We start from the raw sequence: 14,552 nt of genomic DNA, 5'->3' as shown, positions 1-14,552 counted from the left end.
TGCAGGGGACCCGTAAGGAGACTATGTGATTCCAGTGGTTGAGTTAGAGAATAGTGGGGAAAAGTTTGGAATAGTAGACCCTATTAGACTTTAATATGAAAGCAATGGGGAGCCATGAATTGCTTTTGAAGGTAAGGAGGGGTTCGAAATACGTTATCTTGTGAGATAATAGGTTAGACTCCCGTTACCCCAGGGAAGGGGCTCTCCCACCGCCTTCCTTGCACCCAGAGTGCTCAGCCACATTCATTCTCAGGAAGTATGCAGCCGGTGCCTCAGCAGCAGCAGCAGGAGCAGCAAGAACAGCACTGTTGGAGGACAGCGACAGATGACAGAGGTGATTATGCAGTGAGGCACGGAATTGCTATAAGTTACACCTTCTGTGTCAATATGCAGAAGCGGTTTGACTGAATTCAGCAAAAAGAACACCTGAGTTCAGGAAGACGACACATTTTCTGGTGTGTTGACATGACACCAAGAACCCTGTGTAAATGCTTCTTCTTTTCTTTTTTTCTAAAGTGACAGATCTATTGTTACGCAGGCACATCAGAATCCTCAGCTGGTAGAAGGCCAGGCTAATGAGGCTATTTACTCCAGGTACCCTGATATGGCTCAGCTGGGCTCCCTAGACATCCCCCCCCCCCCCCCCCCCCCCCCCGCCCCATGGCCTTTGGCTCCACAAGTGTGTGTCAGGGCCCATACACGCCGGTAGTGCAATAGAGAGAGCTGGGCGTGCGGAAATGGATTCGGTAAGGTTCCAGCGTCAGTGTGCTGAACCCAGGGGGATGAGCATGGGCTTGGGGGGCAGAAAGTCCTACTTTCAAACCCCAGCTCTGCCATGTACTACTTGTGAGATCTTAATCTTGTTGACCCTTGCTTTTCTCACCTAGGCAATGGGGATAATAGTATTTTGGAAGATTGTGAAGTGAAAAGAGACCTTTCCATGTGAAGTACTTAGCACAGTGATCGGTACATACGTGTTCAATAACAGTGCCTTGTTTACCATGCAGTGTGGAAAGGAAGGTGCCCCAGGCCTGTAAGTGATGCCAGGGAAGCAAAAGGGGAACAGTTATCCTAACTCCAAGGAATCCAGAGAAGGCTGCCTTGAGAAGAGGGCATGTGGTGGGAAAGGCAGAGCGAGGAAAAGAGAAGAGAGAAGTTCCCGGCAGAGGAAGCAGCAGTGCCCCCTGACACCTGGGAGGCTAGCTCCGGGCCCATTCACGGCACTGCTGCAAAGACAGTTCCCAACATGCCGCCTTGCTGAGCGGTAGGCCCGACTTCCACCCGGATTCTAGAACGCGCAGAGCGCGGCCGCCACCGGGCCAGGGGCTGCGCAGTTGTCCGCACTTGGGAAAGGAAGCGGCTCTGTGCTGGATCCCATTCTTCCCCGGCCCACGGACTCGCGTGCGCCTGTTTTCTTTTCTTGTTCTCATCAAATCGGTACTGACTCCTGAGGGCAAGAGAAAGCTTGGCAGAATTGTGCTAAGGAATGTCTCCCGGTGGCCTGACATGGTTTTTAAAAACCGGAAATTGGGCAATTAGTAAAATATCCTGGTGCTCACAGAGCAAGGCTTTCTCTAGGCGCCCTCTTTCATCTGTGGCTATTGATGCCCCGCAGAAGCTTGCTTTGGGAGCCCATTGTTATGCCTGAGTTCCAGATGGGGCAATTAAACGCGGGCAGTCGGACTGTTATTTTAGTTGCCTTTGGAGAGGAAATTTACAGTGCTTGCTTGTCCTTTTCAATTTTCCCCCAGTGCAGCTGTCCCCCCCTCACCTCGGAGGAGACAGGGCCTTGGTGGTGGAGGGAGCTGCTCGCTGGGCCGGCTTCTGCAGGGGCCATGGCGCCTCTGGATGAAAAGCTCAGCAGAACTCCAAGTCATTATCGTGATCAAGGACCAGGGGAACGGTTCAGCGTGCAAATGCAGATGCTCTCTCGGTTTCCGTGATAGATGTGTTCCCCGTTCCAGGGCGGCAGTGTGTTGAATTCTTTTTAAAATCTGAAAGACCTGCAGGCTCTTCTCTCCTTTTCTTAAATCCATTTCCCCGTTGAGATGAAAAAAAAAATGTAGTAATACTTTTCAGCTTACTTCAGACTTTCTTCAAAAGTATTTCTGGAAAAGGATCCTTCATGTGGAGCATATGAAAACCGTCAGAGGATGGGAGAGAGCGAGGTTTGAAAAACAGGTTAATGGACAGCCATTATGCCGTGGGGAGTTCCCCCAGGGAGCAGAGAAAGACAAGCTGGGGAAGTCGGGGGCAGACAGACCGCAGAAGCTATGGATTAGGGGAGAAACATAATCCAGGGATACCAAAAAAACTGGATACAGAATGAGATGGGAAAATAATACCAACCACGATAAAGAAGATTGCCAAAGTTTGCCTTTGAAGAACACTTGAAAAGATAAGTTTTGGAGACTGGCAGACCAAATTCAAAGGTTGACTTTCCTACTTGTTAGCTGTGGCATTGGACGCGTTAATTTTTACATGACTCAGTTTTCCAGGATATAAAGTGGCCATAAAAATGACGTCCACAAAGGGTGGTGGTGCTAATTAAGTGAGATGATGTGTGTAGCATGTTTGCCTTATTCTCTGGTGTGCAATAAGTGTTCAATACATTCGATCTGTTATCTATTATTGCTATTGTTACTATTATTACCCTGCTTCCCTGAAAATAAGACAGTGTCTTATATTAATTTTTTTCTCCCAAAGTTGCACTAGGTCTTATTTTCAGGGGATGTCTTATCTTTCCATGCGCTAGGTCTTATTTTCGGAGGATGTCTTATTTTCGGGGAAACACGGTATCAGCAGCAGTAGCAATAGTGTTATTATCACTGGTATGAGGGCACAGATAGATCCATGGACTGTTTCTGAGGTGGTCGCCAGTCCTAGTTCCCTTCCAAGCGTACATGTGCACGCACTTTGCCAACCACGCAGGCGCCCTGCTCTCTCCACGGCGGTGGGCTTAATCCCATCACTGGGATTTCCTCACACACATTCCAGGTTCTTCCGTGGCTCCTTGGAGTGAGCAAAATGCTGTGTCTTATTAGCAATACAGGCTCCCAGCAGGAGGTCCTGTGACTCATTTTCATCTCATGGGTCGCCTTGCCCCAACTATGGGGCTGGGAAGCCCTGGGCCGGAGGCTTGTGCAGTGAGCAAATCTGAGTAATGGACAGAGTACGAAGGAAAACGAGCAGTTCAATAAAACCTCCAGAGGGAAGCAATGGCAAGGAACGGGATCTCTTCTGAACTTTCCCAACTCGCCCTCAAGAAAAGGTGTCATAAACCTGCAGGAGTGACTGAGAGCTGGGACAAAGGCAAGCCTGTTCCAGACGTCCGTCCCCGTAACTCAAGGAGCAAATCTCTTCTCCTCTCCTAAATAACATGAGAACATTACATGGCATTAACAAGTTTCCCAGGACAGGAACTCCTAGTTTATTACTTGCTCACATTGTCATCAGAAATTAATTTTGTCCCTGAAAGATAAATTGGCTGGTAGCTTGTGACTCTAAATGGAAAGAACAAGTACGCATCTGTTTCTTCTGCATTTTGTCTCCTTAGTGTCTTACATATAAATGAATCAGGGTGTTCAAACTTAAATTAAGATCTTTGGCTAGATAAACAGTTAAAACTGGTTCCCATAGCTACCTCTCACACATAGCTGTGATTGCATTATAATCCCCTAGTAATCAGCTCTAAATGAAAGAAAGATGATAAGGGTGCTCTTTGCGGTTTTCAGGACTGATTTTTATTAGCTCTCAATCAGGCCGGGACTGCTCTGCCTTTCATCACATTGTGGTAGTGTTTGTAGAATCATTAGAGTAATAAAGTGTAAATCTTACCGAGGTGCATTTTTCCTGAGGTGTTTTATAGAAGAAAAACTCCGAAGATTACACTGGCTGGTACAAGAAAGATTTGCTTCTGAGACGAAAGTAAGAATGTAATGTATGCCATACTCATTTATCCTTCACCGGAGTCAAAACCTGGCGAATTATCCAGCCTAGGTACCACAGCCACCATGAACACCCCTTGGACTCAGGCAGCCAGGTATTACCATAACAGAGATTTGCATGCGTGTGAGCTAGTATCAAATTTGCCTTGTTATCCTTCTCCAGCCCTCTTCCCGTGTAAAGCCCTCACATTACAAACGCATTACCCACAAAACCGCAAGCTCTGCTATTCCCAGTGTGATTTCTTTTGCAATCTGGTATAATCCAATAAAACATCATGTCGCACCAACACTGAAGTATTTATTGCGGAATAAATTTCCGCTTAAAAAGTGCACTTGCCCCCCTTCCTTCTCGTATATCACAGAGTGACCGGCCCTTTTCAGCTTCCTTGGGGTTGGAGACTGCTAAGTGGGGGGAAAGTGGCAACTAGAGATGGCGGCTCTCTGATGCTTCCCTGCATTTGTTCTGGAATGTTCTAGGCCCGTCCAAGAGATGGTGGCAGGGAAAAAGACTTACACCGACTTTCTCCACGTGCTGCAGGATTTTCCACAGATTTTGCAGGTGTGCTACACATTTGCCATTAACAGAATACTTAATCCGATGTGCCTTTCCTTCCCCATAGGCTTCATTACAGCCGGGATGCATTACAAAGCGTCCCACTCTGTGATCCCCATAAAGACGCCTGCTTATTTTAAATGCTGGATTTTATGCATTTTATGTTTATATTAGGCCGAAAGTGTCCCTATATTTTAGTGACAGACATTTATGCTCATCCACAGGGTAAGAAAACAATATCATGTAGCAGTATGCAGTCCCTGAAAGAGTTTATACAAATGTGGTGGTTTTATATTTAATTTTAAGTTACTATATTTTAAGGGAAGGCTTTGCCTGAGGTAATTATTGCAGCTTTCATGCCCACGAGGCGGTGCTGTGCATCTCTGCAGCCAGCAGAGCGTTTGGAAGATTCAGGTGGCCAGAGAGTTAGGTGGTGGCATCTAGAAGATTTCCACCACGTATCTTTTCAGTTTATACACTGAGTGGCCAGATAATTATGATCTCTGAACGCATAATAATCTGGCTATTCAGTGTATATCCTATATAATAAAAGGCTAATATGCTAATTGTCCCCTCGACCAGGAGTTCGACCATCAGGAAGGCTGGCCAACTGCCCATGTCCCGTCCCCCTGGCCCAGCTGGCAGGACCCCACCCATACACGAATTCATGCACTGGGCTTCTAATATATATCCTACCTAATAAAAGAGTAGTATGCAAATTAACCATCACTCTGCTCAAGCCACCCCCATCAGCCATACCAACCATCCAATCAGAGCGAGTATGCAAATTAACCCCAACCAAGATGGCTGCAGCCACAGAGAACAGTTGAGAGGCTTGGGTTTCCCCAGCAACAGAAGCCAACCTTTCCACACACCCTGGCCAGCCTAGGCCTCCACTCAAGGATACAAAGTTTCAATTATAGAAGGTACATAAAACCAAACAGAAATGGCCGCAGCCAGAGTGAGCAGGGGGCTTGGCTTTGCTCCAGGCTACAAAGTTTCAATTGTAGAAAGTAAATAAATTCCAGATACCAGGGCCTCTGCTTGGGTCGCTGGGGGGCAAGGCCAACCTGCAAACCACCACAGGCCCCTCGCCCAGGCCACCCCACACCCCAAGGGAACCCCCACTCTGACCCGGGACACCCTTCAGAGCAAACCAGCTGGCCCCCACCCATGCACTAGGCCTCTATCCTATCTAATAAAAGAGTAATATGCAGATTGACCATCACTGCAACACACAATAAGGCTGCCCCCATGTGGTCAAAGATCCTGCCCCCATGTGGACACAGATGGTCATCACAAGATGGCCAGCAGGAGAGGGCAGTTGGGAGGGACCAGGCCTGCAAGGGAGGGCAGTTGGAGGCGACCAACCCTGTAGGGGAAGGCAGTTAGGGGTTACCAGGCTGACAGAGGAGGGAAGTTGGGGGCAAACAGGCTGGCAGGGGAGCAGTTAGACATCAATCAGGCTGGCATGGGAGTGGTTAGGGGGTGATAAGGCTGGCAGGCAGAAGCAGTTAGGGGCAATCAGGAAGGCAGGCAGGCGAGCAGTTGGGAGCCAGCAGTCCTGGGTTGTGAGAGGGATGTCCAACTGCCAGTTTGGACACGATCCCGGCAGTTTAACATCCCTCAAAAGGTCCCAGATTGGAGAGGGTGCAGGTTGGGCTGAGGGACACCCCCCACCCCATGCACGAATTTCATGCACAGGGCTCTAATATATTTCTATTGAGTGACCAGATTACTATGCGTTCAGAGATCATAATAATCTGGCCACTCAGTGTATAATCATATGAAAACATATGTGTGTGATCTAATCTAAAGATAGAATTTTTAGAGAACAAGAAGTCAGTTGATTAAGGTGGCTCAAGGACACTTTGTTTTCATTTTTAAAACCTTCCATAGTCCTTAGAAAAACTTCATTTGCTATTTACTATTTATATTAAAAAATATAAAAGCCTGCATTCAAACACCAGTTCTCCTTTCTTTTATAAAATGAAGCAAATACAATATTTTGCTGATGATGGTGCTTTTGGTATGTGTTTGCATGTTGGTACTTAAATGCAATATGTCTGGAAGATGTTGCTATTTCACACTACACGCGCAAGAAAGAGTAAATTGTAGGTCCTGATTATCAACAGATAACAAGACATACTGTATATAAATAAATGCTCAGCCTCAAAACCCGTTATTGGATTAGCTATACAATCACGTCTCAGGCTGTAAGCCTGTGCTGACAAATGAACACTTTTCATTTGGCTCAAGGTCCTCATCAGCAACGGAACTAATTTTGCATTCTCACTCATTAAGTGAATAAGACGTGGAAAAAGCTGTCTGCTTTTTGAAGTGTAAATTTGCTGCTACAGGCTGTGCAGACCAAAGCGCTTTTGAAGCAGGCAAATGAGATCATCTCTAGGGACATGCGAACCTCACAAAGTTTAGGTCATTCCTGTTGAGGGGACGGGGTGCGTGCGTGCGTGCACACTTACCAACGTGGACATGAGCATTGGGCTGTGTGGTGTTCCTGGGTGTCAATGACGGATGCTCTGTGTCAGGGGTCTTCAAACTTTTTAAAGTGGGGGCCAGATCACGGTCCCTCAGAGAGCTGGAGGGCCGGACTATATGAACTACTAATCCCTACTGTAACACCTTGGCTGCGCTCACTGCCCAAAAAACCTGGCGGGCAGGATCAGACTCCCCTGGGGGCTGCATGTGGCCCGCGGGCCGTAGTTTGAAGACCCCTGCTCTGTGTGAACCTGGGAGAGAAGTAGGAGCACGGTCTTCATCTTCTCCAGAAGCCAAGAGCCCATGAAATTTAGGTGTTCAGCCTGGCACACGATGGGTGTTCAATGCTTATAGAGACTGAGAAGGAATGACCAGGGGTTGGCACGTTAAGCAGGCAGGATTCTCAACCCTCTGCCAGCCTTGAGAAGAAGCAACAAAGCCTCTGAGCTTTTGGTTCAAAACCTCCTTTAGGCATGGGCTGCTCCATGGAGACCTCAAGATAAAAGACAAGCACTGCTGGAGCTGGCTGAGGAGCAAGATGTGCTGGGAGAAGGGAACTTCATACGTCAACCATTCTGAGTGGCATTAACTACTCTCTATGCTGAGAACTCCACTTTTGTATCTCTAGCATAGACTTCTCATTTGAGCTCCAGATTCTTTTCTTTTCTTTTCTTTTCTTTTCTTTTCTTTTCTTTTCTTTTCTTTTCTTTTCTTTTCTTTTCTTTTCTTTTCTTTTCTTTTCTTTTCTTTTCTTTTCTTTTCTTTTCTTTTCTTTTCTTTCTTTCTTTCTTTCTTTCTTTCTTTCTTTCTTTCTTTCTTTCTTTCTTTCTTTCTTTCTTTCTTTCTTTTTTTCTTCCCCCCACCTCTCTCTCTCCCTTCCTTCCTCTCCTCCTCTTCCTCCTCCTCCTCCTCCTCCTCCTCCTCCTCCTCCTCCTCCTCCTCCTCCTCCTCATTCTTCTCCTTCTCCTTCTCCTTCTCCTTCTCCTTCTCCTTCTCCTTCTCCTCCTCCTCCTCCTCCTCCTCCTCCTCCTCCTCCTCCTCCTCCTTCTCCTCCTCCTTCTCCTCCTCCTTCTTCTTCTTCCTGCTTTATTGACCTCAGAGCACTCTTTGGATGCAGTTAAAAAACAAATACAATGGGAACTGGAACTGGATCCAGGATGGTGCACCTGGCCCCAGAAGAATTTCCCCCCAAGGTGGATTTATACAAAACGCCAAAGGAAAAGACGAGGCGATCTGGTGCTGAATCCAGGGGTAGCCAGTTGGCAGAGGAGCAGTCAGTGTCATGCCTCTTTCTCATAGGTGCACATACACACTACACTACCATGGGTGAGCGTCAGGAGGAGTTTTCATTAATGAGCTCCCACACAAATTTTGATTCTTGCCCATCCCATTTCCACACGTGGACAAGTTTGTCTCCACCCATCATCACGGTGGACTTGACCTTCCTGTCACCTGCCATTATTTTGTCAAACTCCACCCCCAGCTTGAAGCTGATCTCCAAGTTCTTAAACGTGCTTTGTGTTTTTATGGTGATTTATTTCGATGATTGTGGTAGGCTTGGTCATATTGGCCACCTGCCTGGTAGCAAAACCCACATTGATTGACCTCATGTAGTCATAGAAATTCTTGCCGTCCACTAGCTTCCAGGTACCTGCAAAGGCATCCACCATGGTGAGGCTGGGCTAAGCCTCCAGGGGCTGGCCTCCCATCCCCAAATGTGCGGAAGTGGAGTGGGCAGCCAGTGGTGCCAGGCTAGCCTTCATCAGCATGGATGCCTGGCCTCCCAGTCCCTGCCTCCAGCTGTGAGCTGTTAGGACCGGCTTTCTTCCCTGAGCTCCAGATTCTTAAATGCAACTGTCTGCTTGGTCTACATACTTAATTATATCACAAAATAAAATCATGGGGCTCTCCCCTAAAACATTTCTATTCCCCACTCCTCCTTATTTCATAAACTGCATCAGCATCTTCCTTCTCACACAAGCCAGAAACCTAAGAGTCATCCTTGATTCACCCTTTTCCTCACCAATGAAATAAAATCTATCAACAGTCATGCCGGTTTTAGAAACAAAATGTATCTTAAATCTTCTTGGACATCTCTCATCTTGACAATAATGACACCAGCCTTTTAACGTGCCTCTCCACCTCTAACTACCCCTACTCCCCATTCATACTGAGCAGAGAGTAATCTTAAAACACATATGTCATGGGTTGAATTGTGCCTTTACCCCAATTCATATGTTAAAGTCTTAACCCCCAGCAACTCAGAATGTGACCTTATTTGGAAATGGAGTAATTGCAAGTGTAATTATTGAAGAGGATGTTACCTTGGTAGGGTGGGTGCCTATCCAAGATGATTAGCATCCTTGTAGAAAGAATGTCACGTAGAGAGAAAGAGAGACAGACAGAAGGAAGAAGATGTGAAGACACAGAGAGAACACTATAAGAAATGCTAAGATTGCCAGCAAACCTTCAGAAGCTGGATGGAGACATAAAACAGATTTTCCCTCACAGCTCTCAGAAGGAACCAACTCCACTGATATCTCCACCTGAGACTTCTAGCTTCCGGAACTGTGAGACAATAACTTTCTGTTTAAGCCGCTCAGTCTGTGGTTCTTCGTTATGGCAGTACTAGCAGACTAATGTAGTGTGGAATCATATCCCTCTATTACTTAAAGCCCAGATGGCTTTTAGTTTTATTTAGATTCAAATTCAAAGCCCTCATCAAGAGTGACAAAACTCTTCGTGATCTGTCCTCCACTCACTGCTCCAGTTTCATCTCCCAGCTCTTCCCTCGTCATCTTCAGCCACATCGGCTACTTTTCTTTTACTCAGTCACTACAACCTCTTTCCCTTTTCATGGCCTTTGCACATGTGGTGCCCTCTGCATGTACTTGCCTCCTCCTCCACTGTCTTTGCAGGCTAATTCCTTACCCCTCCTATCTTAGCTTACATGTCATCCCTCCCACCTCTGCTGTTATTATCTGCCTTTGCCCCCTTTTTTTATTTTATGACTACTTACCTCGGTTTGTACTTATTTTATACTCCTGTATACTTTTTTAAAAAAAATCTAGACTATAAGGTCCAGAAAATCATGCCAGTATGGTTCATCAGTGCACTGCCAGTACCTGACATAGTGTCTGGCACAGACTAGGTACTCAGCCTGGCATGCATTGGGTGTTCAATAATTATTTGTTCAGTGAATGAATATAAGGAAGATGCTTAGAGAAACACCTCTCCCATAGGCCTTTCTCTCTTGATCACACTTGGAAAAAGATGCTTCTTTCATTGGAAGCATTTGTTGGCTTGTCCCTATGTTGGAAATGATCTCTTCATAGTCTCAATATTGTCTCTCTAGAATGAGAGGACATGATCAAGAATTTTGGTGGAGGAATACTGCAGGAAAAATGGGCAGTGGGTCAGGTCTCTGCCCATTAATTGCACTACAATGTTTATGAATTGTCTTCCAGAAGATCATTGCCTGGGCAAGCCAAAGAGTAAATTGTTATATAGAAATATTCCACGAGCTTAGATTTTGCCAAGTTGAAAAATAGGAAGTTGTGTGGGTGAGTGTGAAGAGACTGTTAACTGTCCACAAAAATCTGTCTTGCTTTCTTCCTGGGCACACAATTAAATTACATTTCCCAGCGTCTCTTACAGCTAGGTGTGGTCATTGACTGCATGCTCTATATGGTACATAGTGGAAGGGAGGGATGTCATTTCCAGACCCAGCCCAATGAAAATATCCCTTGTGCACTGTCTACAAGCTTTCCTCCCTGGTCTGTGGGCCTGTCAATGCCCAGAGAAACCCTAGAAACCACAGATGAAAATGCCAAATCACCATCAGCTGGGGTCTCTGATGAAGAAGACTCTCTGTAGAGACATGAATTGAGCAGGCATTCCTATTAAGCAGCTCATATGAAGCCACTAAAATTTTAGGGTCTCTCTGTAACTGCAGGCTAGCCAACCCTAACAGTATCATGACATTTTCTTTAAGAAGCTGACACTTATGAGGGCTCAGGAAGTGAAGGAACTTTTAGAATTGACTCAAGCAGGAATGTCTTTTCTCTCATGAGGTAATTGAGCCACTCAGAAAGGGATTTGGAAAGGAACAATATAGCCGAAACTTTGGCTCAATGGATAGAGCGTCGGCTTGAGGACTGAAGGGTCCCAGGTTCGATTCCGGTCAAAGGCATGTACCTTGGTTGCGGGCATATCCCCAGTAGGGGGTGTGCAAGAGGCAGCTGATCAATGACTCTCTCTCATCGATGTTTCTAACTCTGTATCTCTCTCCCTTCCTCTCTGTACAAAATCAATAAAATATATTTAAAAAGAAAAAAGAAAGGAACAATATAATAGCTCATTCTTCTAAAGTTTCATGAGCTGAAGGAGATCAAGGAAAAGAGGACATCTTAGAGTTGCCTACAGAGTTCTCTTGATGATGATTGCCACAAATCCCTGCACACTATGGCACCCCAGATTAGTCCCTTGTTCTTTCTGACCATGACCTATCTTAACAACATCGAAAAGACTTTGAAACCAACAGTGGGAAAACAAAATATGCGAGGTGAGCATTGTGGACTTGGAAGGGATAGAAAAGGGCAAACAAATTCTGACTGACATTCGGATGTTTGATCACCTTCTCATCATTGTATCTGCAAGGAGGGTGGTGATTGTGTCTTATTGATCTCTCCCAGCCTAATGCTTGGTAGATCTTATATGTTTAATGAATGAGAAATGAGTAAATACATTAGCTTGTCTGAACCTCATGAACCATATGAGGAGATAAGGCTTTATTGCAGACAGTCTCATTTGCCTACTGGCGTCAAAACCATTCCTGTTTCATTTTCCTTCTCCCGGTAGATGGAAAAACACACTTTCTACCCCCCACACAGTTAAGTGGGGTCATTCTCTGGTTCTGGCCAAAGGAATGTAAGTGAAAGTGACAGAGAAGGAAAGGCCTCTCCTGCATTTCTGTGCTTCTATAGCCAATCCTGAGGTCCTGTGCCGATGAGTGCAGCCTCCTTCAGCCCTGCCTCACTGACTTGTGCTGGGCATGGAGAGTGAGCCAGGCCATTATATAAGCTATACTCCAGCATCACCTGGCCCTCATGGACTAACACAATGACCCAACAGCAGCATCCCCCCTTTAAACTTATGTGCCCAGAAGCTCAGATTTTGCCAGTTTTTCTCTGGATGGCCATCAGCCACCAAGACAGCTAGGTCCCTCAGACCCTCAGGGGTGAAATGGGGGTGGAGTTAGCTCATTATGGTAATCTGAATCCTCTCAGCCAGTGATCACTTTACAGGGGATAAGCCAGGTCTGATCAATCTAATGTCTAGGGCAGTGGTAGGCAAACTCATTAGTCAACAGAGTCAAATATCAACAGTACAACGACTGAAAATTCTTTGGAGAGCCAAATTTTGTAAACTTAAACTTAAACTTCTTCTAAAGCCACTTCTTCAAAAATAGACTCACCCAGGCCTGGTATTTTATGAAAGAGCTGCACTTAAGGGGCCAAAGAGCCACATGTGGCTCATGAACTGCAGTTTGACCACTATGGATCTAGGGGATTCTGCTGGGGATTGTTTTGGGCAGTTTTCTTTACTTACTAGAGGCTCAGCACATGAAATTCATGAGAGGGTATGGTCCCTAGGCCTGGCCTGCAATCATGGCCATCTTCCTCACCCCCAACCCCACCACCCACTCCCAGTGTCCTGTTTGCCATTGGGTGATCCGAGCCTGATGGCTGGAGTAACAAAATGAGAGGTTAGCTGTTCCTGCCCAATCACTGGTCCTCCCTCCCACCAAAAGTCTCCCTCTGTGTGTGTGATGACCTGGCAGGGCAGTGTGGGGAGGGGGAGGAAACCTTGGCTGGGCACCACCCATGTCACCTGCCACCCATCTCCAGTTCCCCATTTGCCATTGGGCTATCAGAGCCTGCCAGCCAAGAGCTGGTCCGTGCGCCTTATAGTGACTGGCCAAGCGGTCATTCTGGTCATTTCATTGTTAGGGTCAATTTGCATATTACCCTTTTATTATATAGGAAGACAAGAATGCTTCCATTTCTTATATAGGGCCATTGTTTTAGAACACATGTGTCAAACACAAGGCCCGTGGGCCAAATCCAGCCCGCCAGGCCTTGCAATGTGGCCCGCACCGCGCTGTCATCACTGCACTCCGCTGTCAGTTTATGACATTGTCAGTTTATGACTGTTCAGTAAACCATTCGGCCCGCGATTTAGGCTGGATTTTAGATTTTGGCCCCTTCTCTGATTGAGTTCGACACCCCTATTTTAGAAGGATGTGAGTCTTGAGCTGCTATAACCATCTGGAGGCCATAAGGGAGAGCTGGCCAACTGGAAAAAAGAGAAATCTACTTAGTGGTACTTAGCTACAGAGCATCCAAACAGATTACCTCCATTTTATTGAAGAGGAAAATAAAGCTCAAAGATGAGGTGAAGCATGTATAAATGATTTTTCCAAAGTTTCTTGGCTTGTAAGTAGAAATCAGGTCTTCTAATTACAAGTCTTTTCTTTATATTGTTCAAGGGACAGCAAATAGATTTTTCTCTCATCTGCACAACCAATTAATTGAGAATGGCTACCTAGAGAGTTATGTTGAAAAGATGTTAATTTAAGATCAGATACAGCAAGAAAAGGGGTTTTGGTTGATTAATAACTTCAAGGACAAAAGCTAGGGGAGCAGTGCCCTTTCTCCCCCCATTACTGTAGTATGTCATGTTATTTCTGGATTAATTTTACTGTGGGAAGAGTCATGTATTAGTTATCAATTTGCTGAGTAACAAATTATCCCAAAATGTAATGGCTAAAATAAAACCCCAACATTTACCATCTCACAGTTTCTGCGGGATATGAGAATATGGGTGTAGATTAGCTGAGTGCTTCTGTCTGAGAATATCTCTGTGGTTGCGATCAAGCTGTCTGCTGGGACTGCAATCTAATCTGTAGTCTTGGCTGGGGAAGGGTAGCCAAGCTTACTCGTGGTTAATGGGAGGTTCTGTTCCTCATGAACCCTGGGATCGAGGGCTTCAGTTTTCCACTGACTGTATCTCAGTGCTTGTCACCTGTGTCTCTTCATAAGGGAGCCACCCCATGGTGCTTGGCTCTCCAGGTAATGAGTGAGCAAATGAGAGAGGGTAACTAGGAAAGAAGTCAGACTTTTGTAATTCAATCTTGGAAGTGACATCCCGTCACATATGCAATATTTCATTCATTCGAAGTGGATCAGTAAGTCCAGCCCACTCAAGGGGAGGAGATTGCACAAAAGAGTGACTATCAGCAGGCAGCCATTTTAGAGGCTGTCTACCTAGTATAGTGACAAATAAAAATAATGAAATTAGTTTCCTATTACCATTTCTGTAATTGCTGCAGTTAACTACTTTGCCTGGGGGAAAAAAAATTTCCCCCTCAAAGCTTTAGTCTTTCTCTGTGGGGTTCAAGCCATAGCATGGATCCATATAATAATGCCTATGTCCCCTTTCAGATCAAGGGGTTAAGCATGTAATAATAATAATATTATTATTATTAATAT

At 45.7% G+C, this 14,552-nt stretch overlaps 1 pseudogene across 1 annotated transcript; it reads right to left on the bottom strand.

Annotated features, from left to right (window-relative positions):
- Positions 1-8,279: 8,279 nt before the first annotated feature.
- LOC311618279 (fatty acid-binding protein, heart-like) lies at positions 8,280-8,678 on the bottom strand (annotated as a pseudogene). Its single transcript has one exon. The product of its transcript is annotated as a fatty acid-binding protein, heart-like (transcript).
- Between the last annotated feature and the right edge of the window lie 5,874 nt (positions 8,679-14,552).

Source organism: Pipistrellus hanaki (assembly GCF_964339955.1).
Source record: "Pipistrellus hanaki genome assembly, chromosome: 2".
Classification (NCBI taxonomy): Eukaryota; Metazoa; Chordata; class Mammalia; order Chiroptera; family Vespertilionidae; genus Pipistrellus; species Pipistrellus hanaki.
This window is presented reverse-complemented; position numbering and strand designations above follow the sequence as displayed.